Genomic DNA, 20,311 nt, shown 5'->3' with positions numbered 1-20,311 from the left:
ATTTATGTAGGTATTTTTCAAAGAATGGTCACCAAAAACGAGAGGCCAGCAACTATCAGGTAGGTTCACAGCTGACGGAAGAAGGAGAAAGGATGGTTGTTGCAAAACCAAGATAGCTTGCAGCACTGCCAGGGCCTTCAGCAACTTGCAAAGCATGATATATTTGGGAGAGAGAAGTACCAATGCAAACTGTTGCACGTTAATTTTTTATGTGAAATGCTTTGGTTCTGAGCGCGTAAACCAGCACACAAATACTTTCAGTAACAGGCACTGACTGCCTGTAACTGTACCACCTCAGGGAGACCTGCTGGGGTATTTGTCCACAAGGGGACTGCAAACTGGGCCCCAAGAGCGAGAGTATCACATGGACCTCAGGGAGAGCAGTAACCTCTCCAGGCTTGAATGCTGATCAAAAAATGTCCCTGAACTGACTGTGACGGGTGAGAGGCACGCTTGTCTGGGTAGTTAGGACCAGCAAGTAGCACAGAGCCCTTTCGCTCTCAGAAGTGCTGTTCATTGCCCTCTGCTGAGCCAGCAGCCTGCTCTTTGCTGTGATGGTCTGACCACGCGCTGCTTTCAAAGCAGCCGCCAGTTTACTTCAGAAAACAACAGAAACTGAGACTGAGGAGAACTCTGTGTTAGTCAGAAGTGTCACGTAGCTGCCTTGACAAAACCACGTCCAAACCGAACCCTGCTGGAAGATGCAGCAGATACTTACGTTGGTACAGAGGCATCTAAACTTGAAGTAGTTTAAGCGGATTTAAACTAAGCTGCTTAATGATATTTGCAAACAAGAATAAGTGCATTTGCACCTTAAGTGTCATTTGCTTAATTCTCAGACCATGTCTAATATTCTTCCGAGTATTCTGGCAGAAAAGCAGCAGTAGTGTGTGTTATCAAATGCATCACATCAGAGCAGGAAGCAAGAGACTTTCTCCCTTTGTTTGGCTCCGGTTCAACCACACTCAAATACTACATTCTGGTTTTGGCACCACGTTGTCTGAAAGCTATTGACAGAGTGGAAGGAGCAAGGAGGAGACATGGGGAAGTAATCAAAGGGCAGAGATGGGAGGGTCTGATTTCTGGGAAGAGAATAACATCAAACTTACACAGTTTTGTTAAACGTTGGTGAACTGGCGAATGAAACAGCTGTATGCTGCTAATGTTGAGGAGAGAGATGAATTATTAGGTGTGACACAGGGTTTGATTAGGAATAAAAGGAGTGATATTTAAACACAGAAAATGTCGGATCTCAACAGGGAAGTTCTGAAGCGAAAGATGTATTATGCTGTGGACAGTCTCTCAAGAGATGTGCTGAATGCCCTATAGTCTGTGGCTTTTAAAACTATCCCAATAAGTCTTTCACATATATGTTGTAGGCCAAACCCTGCATTTCCAATGAGGTGCAATGGAGGCTCTGTAAATGTTTTTGGGCCAGATCATCAGATGGTATAAAATAGCATGTAGTGGAGTCAGCCAAGCACTTTGTTCTTGCCTCAGCCAGCAGTGTAAATGGAGAGTAAAGGATGGGAGCGAAGTGCATAGCTGGATTTTGGATACTGGGCTCATCTCTTCCTTGTCCTGAACAAACTCCAAAGGCTGAAACATTAAAAGGACTGAAGAATCACCAAACTTTCCTTTTAACCTACGAGAAAGAAGACAATAGTGCAACAAACTATACATCAGTAAAGTGCATTAAGTCACACAAGGTGACTAGAGTATGGCCTAGTGTTGTTAGGAAGCTGCTCCTTCCTGCAGAAAAGGAAGCAGGTGAAGCCCTTTGGTACAAGCACCTCCTTAGATGTTCTTCACCTCCTAGTAAAAGACATTCTGATGGGTGATTTTTTGAACTGGGCTAAATTAACTGCTACGTCTTACAAGCTACAAGCAGAACGAACCCCCAGAACTTTCTGGAGCAAAATCCTCCATTTCTCAGATTACAAATCTCTGCAAGGACAGGGGTATACGCTGTCCCAGTGCTCTGCAAAAGAATGCTATCCACCTTCCCACCCGGGCCTTCAGTGAAGGCCTTTGCAATGTGCAGAAGGGAAAGGCTAACCCGTGTGATGGGCAGAGAAGCAATGGTGAGCCTTGCTCTGCCATCACAAAGCATTATCAAGAGGTATTCAGCATGGCGGAGCAAAGGACCAAACTGGAGCCAGGTAGCCAAGTCAAAACCATTCAGGATCAGAGGCTGGGGCCTAGGGGTCAGAGGTCTAGGGGTAGACAGACACAGGGCTCCACATCATGAAACCAGGTGAGTTCTGTGTGTTAGTATCCCAGGCAAGAGCAACACAGAGCTTCATCAAAGTCAGCAAAAGTACCAAAAGCAATTTGGCAGAGGAGAAGCAGGACTGTGCTGAAAAGGGGCAGGACTAATAGGTGAGATGAGTTAACACAGTGTAATACAAGCAGTGAAGAAAAACAGGTGGGGCTACCTGATACACCTTGTGGTGAGGCAAGTGGCCAGCCTGACCTGCATCTTGGCTGTGGGGGCTTGTCCTGCCAAGGAGACTGAATACAGCCTGTTGCAGGGCTGAGGGCCTCGAAGAGCCTGTCTGAGCTGACCAGGGCCTTTTATTGTCCCCTGACCAAGAAGACAGTGTCCTTCATGCCCAGGATGTAGGCCCAGCCGTGTGGGCTGTCACTGCGTGCCGCTGCTGATTTCCCACTGAAGTGCTTGCCTTTCCTCCTCACTTCTCCCACTGCTACGGGGGTGGTGGCGCCTCCCCATGGGCATTGCTTTCTCTCCAGACAGCCAACTTGGGGAGGGCTGGAAGGGACCCGGGAGGCACAGGAAGCCTGACAACACCCCGCTCAAAATACCTCTCAAGCACCATCTGAAGGACCTGAAACACCCAAGTCCAGCTCAGCTTTTCACCTCAAACAGTTCCATTTCCAGACCCTGGAGAAGCAAAGGATTGTGCTCTCTTCTCTACCCATTACCTACTGACTCAGGTTATCAGTTATCTCAACTCTATTTCAGCTCTTCTAATACCCGCTTTTCACTACATATGCCCAGAGGCAAAGGGTACTTAGGAATTAGAGGTGTAAATTCATTTCCAGAGGCACCGAAACAGATTTAACAAAATCTATTGGGTAAATATTTAGCTGCAGGCCTGGTTCTAAGCAAGCCCATGGAAGTGTGGTTTTACAACACAAATGAGTTAGAAAGGGAAATTTAAAAAGACAGAGAGGCTTTTTCTCCAGTTATTTACAATTTTATTTTACGTTTAAAAAATTATTTACAATTTTACCACTCAATTGTATTCATATAGCAGGCAGAGAAGACAAATATCGTTGCCTGGAACAGACTTGGATGCTGTAAGGTGTTGAAGTATTTGGTAAAAAAAAAAAGGCTTTTTGAAGGTGTTCCTTGTGTACACCTCATTTTTCTTCAGCCTAGATGTACTGAAAAGATTTCCACTGCCAATCCACAATGCCAGGTCCATTCGTTTGTATCAAGTGCCAGTCATTCTTCACTATATCAGCAACAGGCTATTTAAAGTATTATCATCAATTGCATTTTTTTCTGCACAATACCACAGAGATTTAGGAGGGGTAGAAGAGTACTACAGAGCAACGCTTTTGGAGGTAAGCATTGCCAGTTGCATGAGATGCCTACATGAGGAAGACTTCTCAGGGCAGAAGTCCCAAAGGGTCCACAAGAGAGCAGGGTGGAGCAGATCCTCCTCCAAAGTAGCAGTGACCCTGGAAGCCTTAGAAATATGCAGTTTTTGATAGAGTCAGTCTGCTTGCAAAGATTTCAAACATAGCAGTCATAGAGCTATAAATAACCCCTGGCATTAATAAGGTCAAAATAACGAAGGCATACACACACACACACAAATGGGATCTGTTCAAATGTTTTTTTCATCTAAGACCTTATATAAGGAAGAAAACCAATACATCTTTTGAAAATCATGTTATCTAGATAAGAAAAATACTCAAGGTTGAGACAAAAACAGCTACATTTTCTTCTGAGAGATCTGCTGAAATTTTACTGACTTACAGTGTGTCACTGTCTTGGAGAGAAAGACTAGAAATCACTAAAAATTTCGCAAGATTATTAATTTATAAAACCTTAAAAAATGAGGAACTAATGAACTTAAAAAAGAACTGGAGAATCAACATTTTTACACACCTGGAAGTTGCTGCAGCTGCTAGCAATAGTTAATGACATCAACCAAACTCTTCAACATTGCCGAAAACTCAGATCCTGGAACAGTTTTATGTGAGCTACTCTGAAGAGGAAGAATGCTGAGCACCAAGTCCAACACTCGCTGTTTTCATATGCTTTCTCTTCACCTTTAATATACAAACATATTTTAAAAAGCAGCTCATCAGGCTTGAATAATATGTTTGCTAGGATCAAAAATACACATCCTACAATCTTTGTCTTGCCTATTCAGTTTTTGATATTGCAAAGGATTAGGAAAAAACAAATGCAGTACTCTCAAGTGTCCAAAAACAGAATTTTGCCCCCTTAGTTTTTGTAGGCAGAGAAAAACCACTCCCATCTGGATTAAAGCTAATACTTCCCTCTAACAACCCTGTTTCAGAGAACAAATACTATCATGCCACCTGCCCAGCTTCTTACTTTGACAGAAGGACAAACCACACCAAACAGCTCTCACAGGTAAGCAGCAACCCACTCCATCCTGCCACTCATCTTTTATCAAAAAAATAAAAGTATACCACAAACTCTATTTCTTCTGTACAAACAACTTTTTTTTTGTACAAAAAAAGAGAAAGCAACTCTTTATTTCCTCCGTTCCCTTGCTCCCATTCTCCTTATGCATACTGAGCAAACAGAGATCACATCTGCACACATTTGATTATATCAGGATAAAAGCCAGCTTGTTTTATATTTGTTTCCCTAGCACTGCAAACACCGACTGCAAAACAGGCAGCACCTGAATGTATACAGGATGGAAAACCTTTAAAAATTAAGCCTCTTAGGCTTCCTGTGGGCAACAGCTACTCAGAATAATCTTTTCTGCTATATCCCTATCTATGAAAAAGATTTCTATACAGATTTCCTGTCCTTCCAGGGAAGACACAGCATCTGGACTGCCTCTGTCCAGCTACAAAGCTTTTTCACTTGTTCTTGAAGTCATGGATGTATCTACAACAAATCTGAACTTCAATACATGCATCTGTTTATGCTGATACTTCTGGGGAAAAAATACTGATCTGGAAAGAGAGGAACTTTAATTGATACTTCTCCTCCTTTTCAGAGAGTGGCTTTAAAAAAGTAAAATGTCTCATTTCTTTTTTCTCAGTAAGCTGTTTGTGCTCCAGGAAGGTAATTGCATGGGAAAGTAGGCATTTGCTCTTTAAAATCAAGGTTTTAGGCTTTTGTTTTCAGGGGCTAGGCCAAAGTTTGGCCTAGAACAACAAACAGCACACACTTGGGGAGACTTGTGCTTGAGGGCTCCTGGCCAGAGTTACCATGAGCACTTGAGCAAAATATCGTGGCAAATTTATCTTGGCTGTAACAAACACTGCAGATTTTATTTCGAAAACATGGCACCCTGGTACAACCCCTGCTTCTTACTTAAGGACGTCCATTGTAAAATGCAATATTACTTGCTTCGTTGCTTGCAGGCCCACGGGCAATCCTTCTCAGGTTAAACACCTGGAACAAGCCAGACCTGGCAAAGCTCTCTGCTCTTCGGATTTCTGCCACATGGAGAAAGGGCAGAGCTGACATCTGTCTGTGCAAACAAACATGTTTATAAGTGAATAGCCTTTTATAATGAACATTGCTATGGCTTAGTTTGCTGCAGAGGGGATATCCAATACATTGTTCTAAGCTGCTCTAACAATATACTTTTGCGACTGTATCCTGCATAACATTTTATGGAAAATGTCTTGCACTGCATGTGAAAGCCTCAGTAAATATGATTGAAACTACTCCATTTAAACCTGGCAGGTGAAGCCTGTTGAAATCGCTGTGGAGTTTTTTTTTGCTGCAGCACAGTCAGGTGAAAAGCCCTGCCTTTTTGCAACAAAAAGCACTGGCTGACGCATACAGCCATGCTTGGCCTTCAGTTCTTAATGCTTCTCTGCTACTGGCGTGACTTCTTTCGTAAAGGTTGTGAACTTTAAGTGGCTCTTTCCCAGCACAGTACATTTATAGCAGAAAAAGGAACAGAAAGTGCGCATGTGTCTGTATGTGAAAAAAAAAAGTAAGAGCTCTTCATCTTTCTTCATCTTCTATATAAATACAGGGTTTAATCCCAGTTCCACTTAAACCAATAGAATGGTTTTCATTGACTTCAATGACAATGAATTCAATTTTGTCAGGATTTTACCCATCTTTAATTTTAGCTATAATGGCTCATATTTACAAAAGTAACCTGTGATTTAGGACATCTCTGTTACTGGAAATATTTAAAGATGTCCATTAGGTGTCTGCCTTTCACAAAAGGAAGAGTGCTTGTTCTCCCTCCAGAACCAAGCTAGGCAATGAAAATAAACATCATCTTCCGAAATGAGAGTCTAGCACGTTTGTATTTTTTGTAGTGTTGTGGTGTTAAAATTAGAATGCTGCAAGGTTAAATTGTAGCATGAACAGATCACAATCAAGACAGAGTCAAGACAACAGAACAGCAACATCAAAAATAACAACTGATAAACAATGAGTTACTGCAATGTGTGGATTGACGGTCCCTTCTACTCTTTAATCATTTTAAGATTCTCCACGAAAAAGGTGGTATTTGTTATAAACGACAAAATCTTGTTCCCCCGTAAGTGGCAGATGTGAAATACCCACTGCTGGGAGATGTTATGCATCCTCATATCAGATCATTTCTCCACACCTTTATCCACTTCAGATAATTTTAGATTTAAAATTATATGTTGTTTTACAAAGATGGGAAATTAACTGAATGACCTTGATGTAATAATTTCAGTCACTGATTCCAATGAAAATAATCTATCCTTCAGCTGTCCAGAATTTTGATACGAAAAGTGTATCTACTAAACAGTGAATATATAAAACAGAGGATGCAAAGGTATAGAGATTGACTGGGATACTCCCAGAAGGGAGACAGGCTTAAAATATTGGCTATTTTTATGCAACAAATCACGGGGTGGGGAGGAGAAGTTATTTTAAAATGCAGGCATAACCACTTAAAATGTTCTTCTTGGCCTGCAGGTATTCTCACATACCAATTTTTCATCTGACACAAAAAGAATTTAAAGGCCCAGGATTCTAATTAGCAACAGTTCACACAGTCCTGCCCTTTACGGCCAGCTTCAAAAGACAGCTGGAAGATGCTCCAGGCAGCAGGGCCATGTGCTATTCTGTCTCCAGCACACCAGTGGGACCTTTCTGTTTGCGTCTGACCAGCTGTAGTAGACAGGAGACTGGATCATTGTATTCACAGGCAGAATGCACTTACAGCACTGGTGTGACTTCTCCAGACGTCCTGACCACAGTTTCAGAGCTAGGACTTCAGTTTTTTGTTTTCTCCTTCCAATAGATACAACTGCACAATATTTATGTCTGGGCTTGAGAGTTAACTCAAGATGAGAAATATCATTACGAAGACATGTATTCTCTCATGCGATAGCACTCACTTTGAAATACACTGCACTATTCTATTTCTATTAGAAATTACAATTTACGCATAAAACCTTGGTTTATGAGTATTACAGACAATTGCAGGACATTTTAGGTAAATATACTGATGGAAAACTTATTGTTTTACGAACTGCTGAACTCATTACAACTTTGTTCTTACTCTGTTTACAACTTTGTATTAGCCTGGGCTTTGGTCAGAATTCAAATACATAGATGTGAGCGTACCGAAAGGGAGCCAAAGCATTTTCTGCTCCTTGTCTCACTGCTCCCAGACCTGTAGCTGTTCTCTACGTCATCAAGCCACATCATAAACTGAGGAACGTTTTCTGAGCTAACACTAATTGCATCGGTGGACTGCTGATTAAACTCCATATTGCCTAGGTTTTAGAGAAACAAATGAGAACGGAATGGCCTGGCTAAATTCTGAACCGACTTTCTGACATGATTTCATTGAACCTTGCCCAGAATTTAGGGGCCTAGGATATTCCGCAATTCAAGACATATTTCTGACCTGCAGGATCTATTTCTGCACTTACCTGACGCTTTCTCCGCCTTACAAAACATAAGGCTCCTACAATGTCAAGAGTTTTAAATCATTTATGAGTAAATGGAGGTGAAAGGCTCCATTATAAATTGTTTTGTGACTGCTGGAAGACTGGCAGGAGGCAGTTGCACTTAGCCGAGCCTGCAACTTGCCGGCCCCAGAGCAGGTGTGAGCTGGTGGTGCTCTGGCTCGTGGGACTGAGCCTCACTGCTTTGCTCTGGTTTGAAGGCACAAGCTTTCCTGTTGTAGCCAGCTCTGCTTTAAAACCAGCATAATTACAGTCAGGCTCTTAAAAATCAAAACCTGACCCAAAATGAATAATTATTTCATTCTGCTTTTAGTCTTTTAGGTTATTTATGTGATTTACAGACTTTTACTTTGCCAACTGGGAGAACTCCTTACTAATGGCTAGCTTAAAACATCTTCCTTCTTCAGCTTCTAATCATGGCTCAGGATTACACTATTTTCCTGCATTCAATACATCACTGCAATAAAATCACTCTGAAAAGGAGACTCAGCAGTGAGGTGCAGCAACAAGAAAAAGATGGCATGACAGAAGCTGGCTTCATCTCCTTCTGCCTGGTGTAGCTATAAAAGGTTTCTCCTTTTCCAAGCAGGTAGTCCATGTCTCTGTGATACCCCACCATCACCTTTGCTCACTTGCCCATTGATTTTCCTTTCCAAAGATCATTGTTCAGTGTTCAAAGTGTAGAAACTGGATTTGTTTCCTCTCACATTATCTCATCCTATCCCCTACCTAGGAATGAGCTTCCTTGGAAGCACACAAAGGTACTGCAGAAATAAGTGACTTTGTAATTTAGACGGTTTTAGGGTATGCCTCTACCCTGTGGCATGCCCTTTGGCAGCCTTCCTGAGGCTGCCCTCTAGACAACCCAGACCTGGTGCCGCAGCCCCTGGCACCTCCAAAGGTCACCTTCCAGATCTGGGTGGAAGGCCCCGTGATGCCAACAGCTCAAAACTTGCTTGTACCCCGGTGGGCACGCCTGGAGAAGCCGATACCCTGAAGCAACCCAGCGGCGCGCACAAGGCAACCAGGTGAACTAGAGGCAGAGGCGGGTGGGCCAAGGAGCACGCTCTGCTCACAGCCTCTCCTGAGAGCAGCTTCTCTTCAGGAGTGATGTGGGCTTCATTATGGAGAAGGTCTAGAGAGGGAAAGCTTCTCTGTTTCAGTGCCTTTCCCCTAAGTGACAACAAGTAACTGCTGGGCTCTGGCAATGCCTTACTTCAGTAAGATACGTCGGACATCAAATAGGTTGCTTTATCAGACAAAACGCAGAGATATGAGGGAGTGTGGGTGAAGTCCAGTTAACATCTCTGAATAACATTGGCAATGGACCCTCCACTGAGTGTAAAAATAATTGCAGATAGAACGCTGAAAACCATCAGCATTCATTCATCACGCACATAACCAGTACTCTAAGAGCACAGGAAAACTTGCCATCAAAGAAGACATGACAAGAAGACGAGACATATGGAAATCATTAAAGGGAATGAAAAGGAGCAGGGATTATTATTATCAGGAGAAGAGATTCCTTGCGTACATGTTAAAGGACAGATGAGAAGAAAGAGCATCTGGCTATTAGAAAATGTGAATCTGCTTCAAGGAATAGAGCAACGGAGGCAAAAAATTGCATACATGTAAGGAGGATGGAGGAAGGGGTGAAGAAGGAGGAATGGGACAGACGGGTGAAAGAAAGGAGCAACAGGGGAGGACAGTAAACATACAGGAGGTGTAGGAAAAGGCAATGAACATACAGCATGGACATTAAGGGGTCCTCTTGATGCCCTTCACACTGAGGTGTTGGAAGTTTCTTCAAAGCCCACTGAAGTCACTGAATTATACCTTTGCACACAGTTTTCAGGTTCAAAGTTATATTTCCAACATGTGACAAACACACCAGACTCATGGAGTATAAACCTGAATAGCAGGTATTTGAGGTCAGCCTACTCGTAAACCACGTCAGTTTGAAGCAGTGCACCAGGGAAGCATTTGGGTACCTCTGCTGGGTGACGGCTGATGTGGGAGCTGTGTGCACTGCACAAAGGAAACAAATAAAGGCTCACAAAAGATGATCAATATCATCTATAGTCACACTTGAAGCAAAACAGGAGGCATCCGGACCTTTCTCTCCATCTGCCTCCTGTCTCCTCTCTTGCAGTGCAGCCGGCAGGATGAATAAACTCACAAAATCATTCGGGGTTAAAAGCTCCCTTCCTACTTATCACAGGCTGGTGGTTTTGGTACGATACTGTCCCTGAATATCCATAACTGAGGCGGATGTTACAGTGGGCAAAATACCTAGTAAAATCTGAACAGAGCTTTAAGTGCTGTAAAGCCAATGAGGTCTAACTCATTGGTTACTTGCTAAAGATTAATAATTACCACAGTGCTGTTAAATTAGGCACCCTAGAAAAGCCAACTAACATGAAAACTGGTTTCTTCCAGGAAAGCAGGAATGAATTGGTTTCCCTTTCCTTCCACCTGTACAGCCTGACCACTCTTGACGCAGAAAAAAAGAAAAAGCCAGCATATTTCTCTAATAACTCTTCCTTACGAGGATCTTTTATGAGGTTGTCTTCTGCCAGGCAGAAGACCTTATGAATATTTGGTGAACCAACCATTTGTTCAACACATTTTGTATTTTATAGTCTCTTTATCTTGACACCTTTGAAAACTTCAGTGTCCTCAGGGGTGACTGATAGGAAACCATAAAAAAATTGGCTTTGGGGTTCAGAAAAATCTCCTTGTTTTGGTAATATCCTCTCATGGACTATTGTTTTTAAGGAATATTAATGGCTATTTATCTTTGGAATACAGGTACATTAATTCTTTTGTGTGTGGAAACACATGCACAACTTTTTTTTTCTCTCTCTTGGTTCTGTAAATATTCAATTAAGCTAATAAACATTTTAACTGAAACAAATCAGCTGTGCCAGCACAGTATTTCAGTTTCAATTAACCTTTTAATTTAATGTTCATCTGCTTGCTTTCAATATAATTTAAAGCTGGTAAAAATCCAAGAAATCTTCAATATACGTGAAAGATGGCCTGACTAGAATGATAATAGATTTGTAGGTGAGATGTCAGCAGTGATTTCCCGAGCAAATTGACAATAAGGAAGTGTGATGCATTTATGAAGCCTAGGGGTTACGAAAAGGAAAAAAAACCCTTCTTTTTCTGCTTTGCTCTGCTAACTTCAGCAGAATTAACAATCAAGATGTTCCTATTTTTCCAGTATTAGCATTCCTCAGTGCACCCACAGCTTCACTGTTGTTGTCAAAGGGTGCTTGAAAGTCTGATCCGCCACTTTAAATTCTAAGCAGCATTCCACACAAAAATATCCATAGCTAAAGAGAGCTAGCAGGCTTTTAGTTTCCACCTCATGACATAAATGTGTAAGAAATACATACTTAATTACAGTTAGTAGGTAGGTGGCACTGTGCCTCTCAGCCCTGTAAATCCAGTTACTTTCAACCCGGCGTTAGGTTGCAGCTCACAAGATTGGGACGTTCAGCATCAGAGGCAGGAGAATCACTTCATCATCTCAGATCAGCACATAACTTGACACAATTAGTAGTCTACCAGTGCAGTAAAAGGAAGGGGAGACTTACAGTTTGGTCATGTTTCATTCACCTTGACCTAATCTGATGTCACTTGTCTTTAATAAAGTAGCTTGTGGCATTTAATATTTTCTTCAGTCTTTTTTTGTTTGTTTGTTTGTTTTGTAAGCCATTAAAACCAAAGTAATTCATCCCAAATTCAATAATTTGTGTCTAATGACATACAACAAGGATACTTGATTTATGTGTCTGTGTGTACATGCACACACAAAAGCATGCATATGAAGGTTGCATTACACGGGATGGGCAGGAAGGAAGAAGGAGACTTGCTGTAGATTAATTACTAACTTATAATAAATAGCCTGAGGCTGACGGAGGAGGTAGTAGAATCACAGAGAGGAGCTTTTCCTTAGCACAGGGTTGGATAGGAGCTTTAGCATTTGACATTCTCCATCAGGAGAAGAGGTCCTCATCTCTGACTCTTACAGCTTTTGGCATTTTTTCTGTAGAGACCATGAGACAGGAATTAGGAGGCTAACCGGTCTCTTTCTGCTCCACAGTATGCTTCTCCAAGGTTCATGGTTGCAGAAAAGAACATGAAACAAGTCAGAAAGACTCAGACAAAGAGGAGGTCTGAAATCTCATGACTGGCCTGTAGCATTGACTCATGATCTATGAGCAGTGGGACTTCAGCAGTACTGAAGTCAAGTGCCTGGGAGGAAGAATTATAGAAAGCTTGATGGCCAGGTGGTGGCTTTACACCTCTCCCTGAGGCATTTGTATACAACACTGCCCTACTGGATCAGTGGCCACGGCAGTCAGAAAGCCTCATTTTCTGCTAGTTTTTGGGTGTGTTTGTTTTGCTCTGTTCCAGCACACCCTTAAAACTGAATGGGTACTGGAACTAGCTGTACTGACATCCAAGATAAATATCCTGATGCCACAAGCTCTTGTGCTCCATGAAGAACTGAATCAACGGCTCCTGTGATGATTTCACAGCAAATTTCTCTCCAGGGAATATATTTCTTTAATTCTCCGTGTTGAATGCTTTAAAGTTGCTGCACCTTCTGGAAATAACTGATCCCAAAAGCACAAGTCCTGCATGTAAAGAAGATACCCCGGACTGCTGTCAGTCCACCCACTCCTGATCTGAGATGTGGCTCAGGAGATATTTGCTCTCCTTTTGGAAATGTTTTTGCCCATTTTGATTTGAGCCAGATGAACATTTGGATGTGGAGCTCAAGCTCTTAAAGTAAGCATCTGTTGCTGTAATCCTCCTTGTACATATTTATCCCTAGAAAAATATCTCAGCCATCTGACAGTTGAGTTGCTCCTCCTGGTACACATATTCCTGCATCAATTAGTCACTGCGAGTTGTTCTTTATTGGAATTTGGCCTGCATTATTATTTGCATACAACACATATACACGTCATATTAACTAGCCTTAAAATTTTGTGTCTGTTTTGATTCTGGGTAATCAAGACTCCAGATTTCTTCTCAGAGGCTGATGCAGTTGTGTCAGTCCAATGGACTAGTTTTTTTTCTTTCCAGCCGGTTTGGCTTTTCCACTGTTTTCCATGAATCCAAGACTAGTAAAAAGTTGACTACATTAGTAAATCGTGATTTTCATAGAATCATTAGGGTTGGAAAAGACCTTCAAGATCATCTGGTCCAACCATCCCCCCCCCTACCACCAATGTCACCCACTGAACCACATCCCTAAGCACCACGTCCAACCTTTCCTTGAACACCCCCAGGGACGGTGACTCCACCACCTCCCTGGGCAACCCGTCCCAGTGCCTGACTGCTCTTTCTGAGAAGAAGTTTTAATCAATAGGAGTGGGCAGATGAGCTCTCTCTAATAACCTTGTTGATATTATTAGTGAGTTATGAGTTTTCTATGGGTAACATCCAAATAGCAAAACCATGTAATGAAATTATTCTGATGGTAGGTACAGGAGTACATTTTAGCAGTCTTCCAAGTCTTTTTCAGTCGGTCCATATACAAGAGGCACCTGTACGTTATAAAGAATTATTAATGGTTTTACTGCATTTTTCAGAGGTGTCAGTTAGCACTGGGTATTAATACCTTGTATAGTCTATAGACAAATAAGGCACTGTCCCTTGTATTGAAAGTTTTATAAAAGAATCAGTGGGATTAATGAGACAGTAGAAAGCAACTGGAACAAAAGCCAAGGGGGAAGGTTGGTATGTAATTACAGTTCCTAAAAATGGACAAGAAGTGACTTGAAAATAGTCTTCCTCACCAAGCCATGACCACTTTTCAAAACCATTTTTAGGAACATCTGCAGTCCAGTATTGTCCAAGAAGAAACACACGAAGAAACACCTGATTTGGTGTAGGAAGCTTTTTCTGACAGTGCTCATGCTCTGACATCCATATTTACATATTTACATATTTACATCCATACCCATACTTATGAAATCTCTCACCCTTTTGCTACTCTAGAAAAGACTACCTAGACACAGATGTTTCTATCGTGTTTGCTGTTGTTTAATAATGATGTCCCTAACTAAGACTCTTGCTTCCTTTTCACCCTCCCTTGTGATAAGCTATCACAACAAAAGCTCAAAGACAAATGAAATGGAGAGGGAAGTACTTATTAGAGGGTGCTTTATCTCCTTTCATCTAAATTCCTTATTTTTAGAATCCCCTGGACAAAATCACATCTAGTGCATCTCTGTGACAGTCAGTTAGATGAGCGTGTTAGTGATACTATGCTATGAAGCAGCTGCTCCCCTGATGCTTTATGCTTTGGGCCACAATGGATGTGCTGTATTAGTGATAATCAGCTCCTGGGTGTTTCAATTAGATTCCTCATTCACCAAATTGAACAAGGTCCCTATATCTAGAGAGATTAAGCTTCTTTGACTGCTTGGATAATTAGATCAGAATTTTCCTTGCTCTGCTTGAACTGGTGGAATCAGAGCTAAATCACAGTCCTACTTTGCTTGACTTTTCCCCCACACGGTTAATCTTCCCCTTCAAAGATTTCCACCCCTATAAAATCCTCATTTTCAAGAATCCTGATTCAACCCCTTATAAACCTGTTTCATTCTGGTCCTATAAACAGACTGCTCTGTTTTGCACTTTCACAAATTCTCTCCTGTTACACTGACGGGCAGGGTTGGCTGCTTCTTTCTTCACCTCTGATAAAATCAACTAATTACATAAAATCTGAGCTCTGACCACTTACTCCCTACAGCATGGCATAAAGTACATGTTGCCTTTGCTTGTGGCAAAGTTGCCTACCACTCAGACTCGTTTTAGTTATACCATAACTCAGGCTGCCGCTGCTTGCCACTAGCAGGGGCGAGCAGGAGGGGCAGGCTGACCTTCACCGGCTTCCACAGGAAAGTTTCCAGTTTGCCTGCAGTGAGAATGAGGGTTTTTAAACACCGGACTGCCAGGGGTGTAAGTACATCTGGAGGAACAAAAAGGTTGCTTGAAAGCTTTTACTTAGAGCAGTGGAGAAACCCTGCACGTTTGCACTCTGTTGTTTTGGTGTAAAAGTGAAGAGCCAGGCTACTCTTTCCTTATATTTTATATCCATCTACCATGAAGTACGTTGGAGCCTTTGACATGGAGCAGCTTCACGCACACGTGTGCAACCTGTGCTTTCTGACAGAAGCTGGGAGTCAATGACTCTTAAGCCTCACCGCTGCCCCTAAACCAGCGCTAAAAGTATCTGATTAGTGCAGTGTGCCTCAGACTCTTTTATTATCTGTACAAGCAGAGCCATCTAAGGAGCAAAGGTTGAGGCTCTTCACCATCTCTTAGTCTGTCAGGAGAGAAAAGCAACTATTTGGTGAAGCAAAGAGGAGCCCAATGGTTAGAAAGAAACAGTTTCTAAGTAACGGAAAGCATTCAAAATGTTGGAAACCCCTCATGGGAAGCAGGAAAAGTAGTGAACTATCTAACTTGAACTTCAGACAATTTGTCCACCTTCCTCAGTACTGCTTTTGTCCCTCAGTTACTCCCTTTCCACAGTACAGCCGTCTTCCTTCACCTGATGGATGCTACTTGAAAGCCTGTCCCATTTAACCTGGTTATGTGAAAAAGCCAAAAAAAAAAAAAGGGGGGGGGGAATAGAGAACATGGAGGATAGATCTTGTTTTTGAGTTTGATATGGGTCTGAACAAACAGATAAATCCAATGCTGAAGGTAATTATTTCTATTTACCTGTATGCAAATGAACGGTTAACAGGGAAAAAAATAGAATATACTGTGGCACAGTTTCCACTTTCACGTCCTTACAAGTGCATTGAAGTTTGGTTAATGGCACTACAAAAGCTACAGACTTAAGGAGGCAGCATAAAATCTGAAGAAGGAAATTGCACAGCAATTCGTTTCCAAAGACTCGGAGGCACTGATGTCACTGATCAGGAAGGAAGAAATGTTAATAAATACTAAAGATAGCAGAATCTTAAAAAGTATTGATAAAAAAATGCCTAAGTAGATAAAGGTATTGATAAAAAATTCCGGACTGATGAGAGATGTTCCGAACCATTGTGCAGATAATAACAAAACCAAAATTTGTCCAATATCTCAAAGCAAAGCTGCCAGAATAGCAGGAATCTCCATACATGTCTGCATTGATTTGAAGGCACCCGCCTCCTGAACTCTAAGATTTGCTTCTCTGCACTAAGAGAATCCCGCAAATAGTTGAAATACCTGACAACATATTCACATCGCCACATGAGGAAACTAACTTTCCAGAACTCGGAAAAACTACGAGAAAACTCTCCGGGAAGTTCCACTGCCGCAGGGAGGAAGGTAAGGCTTCAGGTTAATCGATGCTTACCTGCTTCTGCTGCTTCATTCAGCCACGTGCCCCCGCTCCTTTCTCTGAGCACAACATGTGCCGGACACCAGAGCCCTTGGCCTTGCCCAGCTCTGCAGCAGCAGCTGAGAGCAACCTCTGCCTTCAGCAGGGCGCTGGGCTCGTTTCCCCCTCGTGCTCCGCGGAGCAACCTAATGCACCTCATCATGTGGTGTGTTGCCTTGGCAGCGATGAATCCAGCTGCTGTGACAGAAAAGACTGACAAAAAGTTTTGGGGAGGGGTTGTGTTTTCTTTCTTTTTTTTTCCTTTTTTTTTTTTTTTCCTGTCCGCTCACCCAGAGAAAGTTAGGGTTGTGCAGCAAACCCAGTCCAGACAGACTCATGCCACTTACGAGAGCTAAGCTGCGAAGGAGACTAAAAAGAAAGACACAATTAAACTCTGCATTTTACTTCAGGGGATTTGGGTTTCATTTTTAAGAGAACAAATGAGTTAATAGGTATGAAATCATCACTGATCCCTTAAACAGCTGATCATTATTTTTCTGCTCCTGCCATTGACTGGTTTCAAAATTCAGGTCACTACTGCCATAGGAAATGCAAGCACAGGATCGTGCTCCGCAGGCAGAAATGCAATGGTATAGCTGCGTGATCAGTACAGGTGACACACCCCAGGTTCAGAAACAAAACAGGCATGCACTTCCACCTCCTCGGCCTGGAAAAGTTTTACAAAACTGTGTGCTTGAGGAACAGAATTGTATTTATCTGGAAAATGCTCAACAATCTTTATTAGTGCTGCCCTACTGCATTAAACATGAGCACTAACCACAGCAGAGTTTCTGGAGTTAAACATTGATGCTTTCCAGCTTCAAATGAATTCTTGCACTGCTGAGATGGTATAATATTATCACTCAAAGCCTGCCTTGGGAAGTGTACTGGAATACATGAATTATCACCTTGCAACTGCACCTTTGAGAACAAAGTCTTACTGCGGAGAGCAGGGTAAGCTTCCCCCAGCAGTTTCAGCAGGCAGAAAAGGATTGAGGGCAGAGGAGCCAGGCCTTTCCCCTGCAGGAAGCTTCTTCAAGAGCAGTGACTGAGCTGACAGTGACCCGATCCGTGTCACAATAACTGTGCCGGTATTTTCAGAAGGGTTTCTCATGGGGTTTTCCCAGCAACTAGCCTTCCCCAAAACCTGCTAGGCATTTTGAGTCAAAATAACTTAATAATGTCTCCAAGATACAAAGTCTAGTCGAGGTGTAAAAGATACCATTGCTTCAAAAATGTCCTAAGTAAAAATGTATTTCTGCAACTCTGTCATCAAAACTTCAGATTTCCACTTGTCCGAATAGGACAAAGGAAGAGAAACCAGCTGCCACTGTCATGGATCTTGACCTACCCTGTTAAAAGTCCAAAATAAAGAAAAAAATAAAATCATACATACTAATTAATTCTCCTACTGTTTTATGATTATAGTCAAACTCTGTCCAGGTTATTTCACAATATTTTTTTCCTGTTTTCATAAAAGCCAGCGAAGGCTGGCTTCGGAGTTTACAGATCCCCAGTTTTGTAGACGTTCAGAGCCACGGCTGTCCTAAGAGACCCCTGAAGACAGAAAACAGCAATGCAGGCTCTGGAGTCATCGTCTTACTTTGCCTTGAAGTAGGTATTTATTTATTCATTTGTAAAATTCTGTCTGGCATTCTGGATTGAGGGACAAAACACATGGCGCAAGAGGATTCTCCTCAGAACAATTCCTACAATTACCCAACTCGTATCTTCTTAATTGTTAGCATACAATGAATTTTCTTCCCCCGAATTCTCACTATCAGGAGAACAGGCCATAAAACACTTCCTAAAGCTGCGTAATGGGATCCAGCCTCGGTTGTTATATAGCTGTTTGCAGACTCTGTGATAAGCACTTTACGCACAAAACATCGGAAAACAAAAACAAAAACCAAAAGACAAGAGGCAAGCAAACCTTCCGTGCGTGTCTACTAAAGTTACTGTTTTTCCTGGATGCTTTTAATGACTTGGCTCTACTTGTGTGTAGACCAAAATGCATATATATATATATATATATATATATATATATATATATAAAGGAAAGGAAGGGGAAAAAAATCTACCAGGGGAGTCTAATGGATTATTAAAGGAAGTCACATGTTCTAAAAGAAATGAACGCAAGCTTTTGAAGAGGAACATCCCCCGTCTGAACCAACAGATAACCCAGATCACAGAGCCGAAGCCGCACGCTAAGCCCAGCTCAGCTCCCCCTTACCTGAGCAGAGGGCTTTGCTGCTCGCAGGACGTGGGGCAGGCAGCCCCTGCTAGCTGCTTGCAGCAGGCTGACAACACGAAGATTACCAGAGCCGTAATTTCAATAATTCATGCCTGCTCGGGTGCCCCAAGGCTAAAAGCTGACTCCTGTGGCGCTCACAGTTTAATGCCTTAACAGAGTTTATCTCTTCTGCTGTGCTGCCCCCCCCCAAGCCCGGTTCTCCTTCACCCTTGGGGGTTTGCAGCAAACTTCAGGGGAGCTGCAGGAAAAGCAAGCCAGTTTTAGAAATCGTGCTTGTTGGTACTGGGGAACGGCGCCGAACCCTTTCATAGCTGAACAGAGGTAAGCACCCGGAGCGTGCTCCTCAGGAAGGTGGGAACCAGCTTCCAGGTGGTGCCTCCTGTTGTATGGGAAGGGCCGGCGGGGCTTGAAGGTGGTGTGCTTATTGTTCTGGAACAGTCAGTTAATGGGAAATAGTTCCCACTCCCTGGGAAACGCAGGGCAAGACCAAGCCCACGTCAAACATGCTCACAGGAAGGTGACCCTGCCTTTCCCTAAATGCCCTCTGCCCAGGGACTGCCTTACAGGGACCTCATCGAGCACATTTGGGCTTCTAAGATGAACGGCCACTTTGCCATCAAAACACTTGCCCATCGGAAATGCTGCTTATCTATTTAAAGCTTTCTAGAGGGCTCTCTTTCTTCTACGATGTCCAAGCCATGCGAAACAAATGCAAAGCCTGGCTCCTACAAGAACTGGCTCTTTTTGGAGGAGCCCAGCCTGCAGTAGCTGGAAGAACAGTGCAACTCCAGCAGAGGGTGTTTTATTCAAAACCCGTTTCTTGTTTAGCTTTCAGCATGTTCCCACAAGGGCCATAGCTTAAACTGCCTCAAACCCCCTCTGGGCTAAGCCAGCCCAACCACCGGCCTCTTGCCACCCACCTGAAAGCCCCGTGGATGTTTCTGGCCCTGCACAGGCCAGAAGCTTCTTTCAGCAGGGAGATGATAAATCGCCTTCAAGACACAAATAGATGTAAGCAGTGGACTAGGTGAAGCTAGCAGACGATTTGAATTTGCCTATCTGCTATTTTAGGAATCTGACATGAATGACCTGAATTGCCCACGTAGTGACATCTGCCTCTCTGCAATGAAGTTGCAGGGAATTTCTGCTCCCAACGCTCTCCTCTGAATCGCATCCAAGTTGGGTGCATAAAGCAGATGGTATCAGTGCACCTCCTAAGGCTCTGCTTCGAGTAGACAAACTCTACCCTCTTTAGAAATGTTAAAAGATCAGTTACAGGAGCACAGAACACAATTCATGCGAGCTGGGGGCAGGAGGGACCCTCAGCAGAATCCCCTTACTCCAGGGTGGTCCAAAGCATCCAGCGATGAGGGCTCCCCTCAGAAGCTCTAGCATCACTTCACCCATTTATTTCCCCTCAGGTAAACGCCATAAACCAAAGAGGGCAAAGTCAGTATAGAAAAACCACCCCTGGGGGGAAATCGAGG

General features: G+C 42.8%; 1 protein-coding gene across 14 annotated transcripts in view; it reads right to left on the bottom strand.

The window, feature by feature from the left end:
• The window catches only part of DTNA (dystrobrevin alpha), a 234,486-nt gene that overhangs the window by 110,736 nt on the left and 103,439 nt on the right, over positions 1-20,311 (bottom strand). Inside the window, exon 1 of one of the 14 annotated variants that reach the window (XM_080578425.1) lies at positions 16,547-20,069. The exons of the other annotated variants lie outside the window; for them this stretch is intronic. The gene's annotated coding sequence lies outside the window, so the exon portion shown is untranslated. Of the gene's footprint in view, positions 1-16,546; positions 20,070-20,311 lie in introns of those variants that run through there. 14 annotated transcript variants of the gene reach the window in all.

Source organism: Anser brachyrhynchus (genome assembly GCF_964034855.1).
Source record: "Anser brachyrhynchus genome assembly, chromosome: 2".
NCBI classification, from domain to species: Eukaryota; Metazoa; Chordata; class Aves; order Anseriformes; family Anatidae; genus Anser; species Anser brachyrhynchus.
The sequence above is the reverse complement of the archived record's forward strand: the minus strand, read 5'-3'. Positions and strand labels throughout refer to the sequence as shown.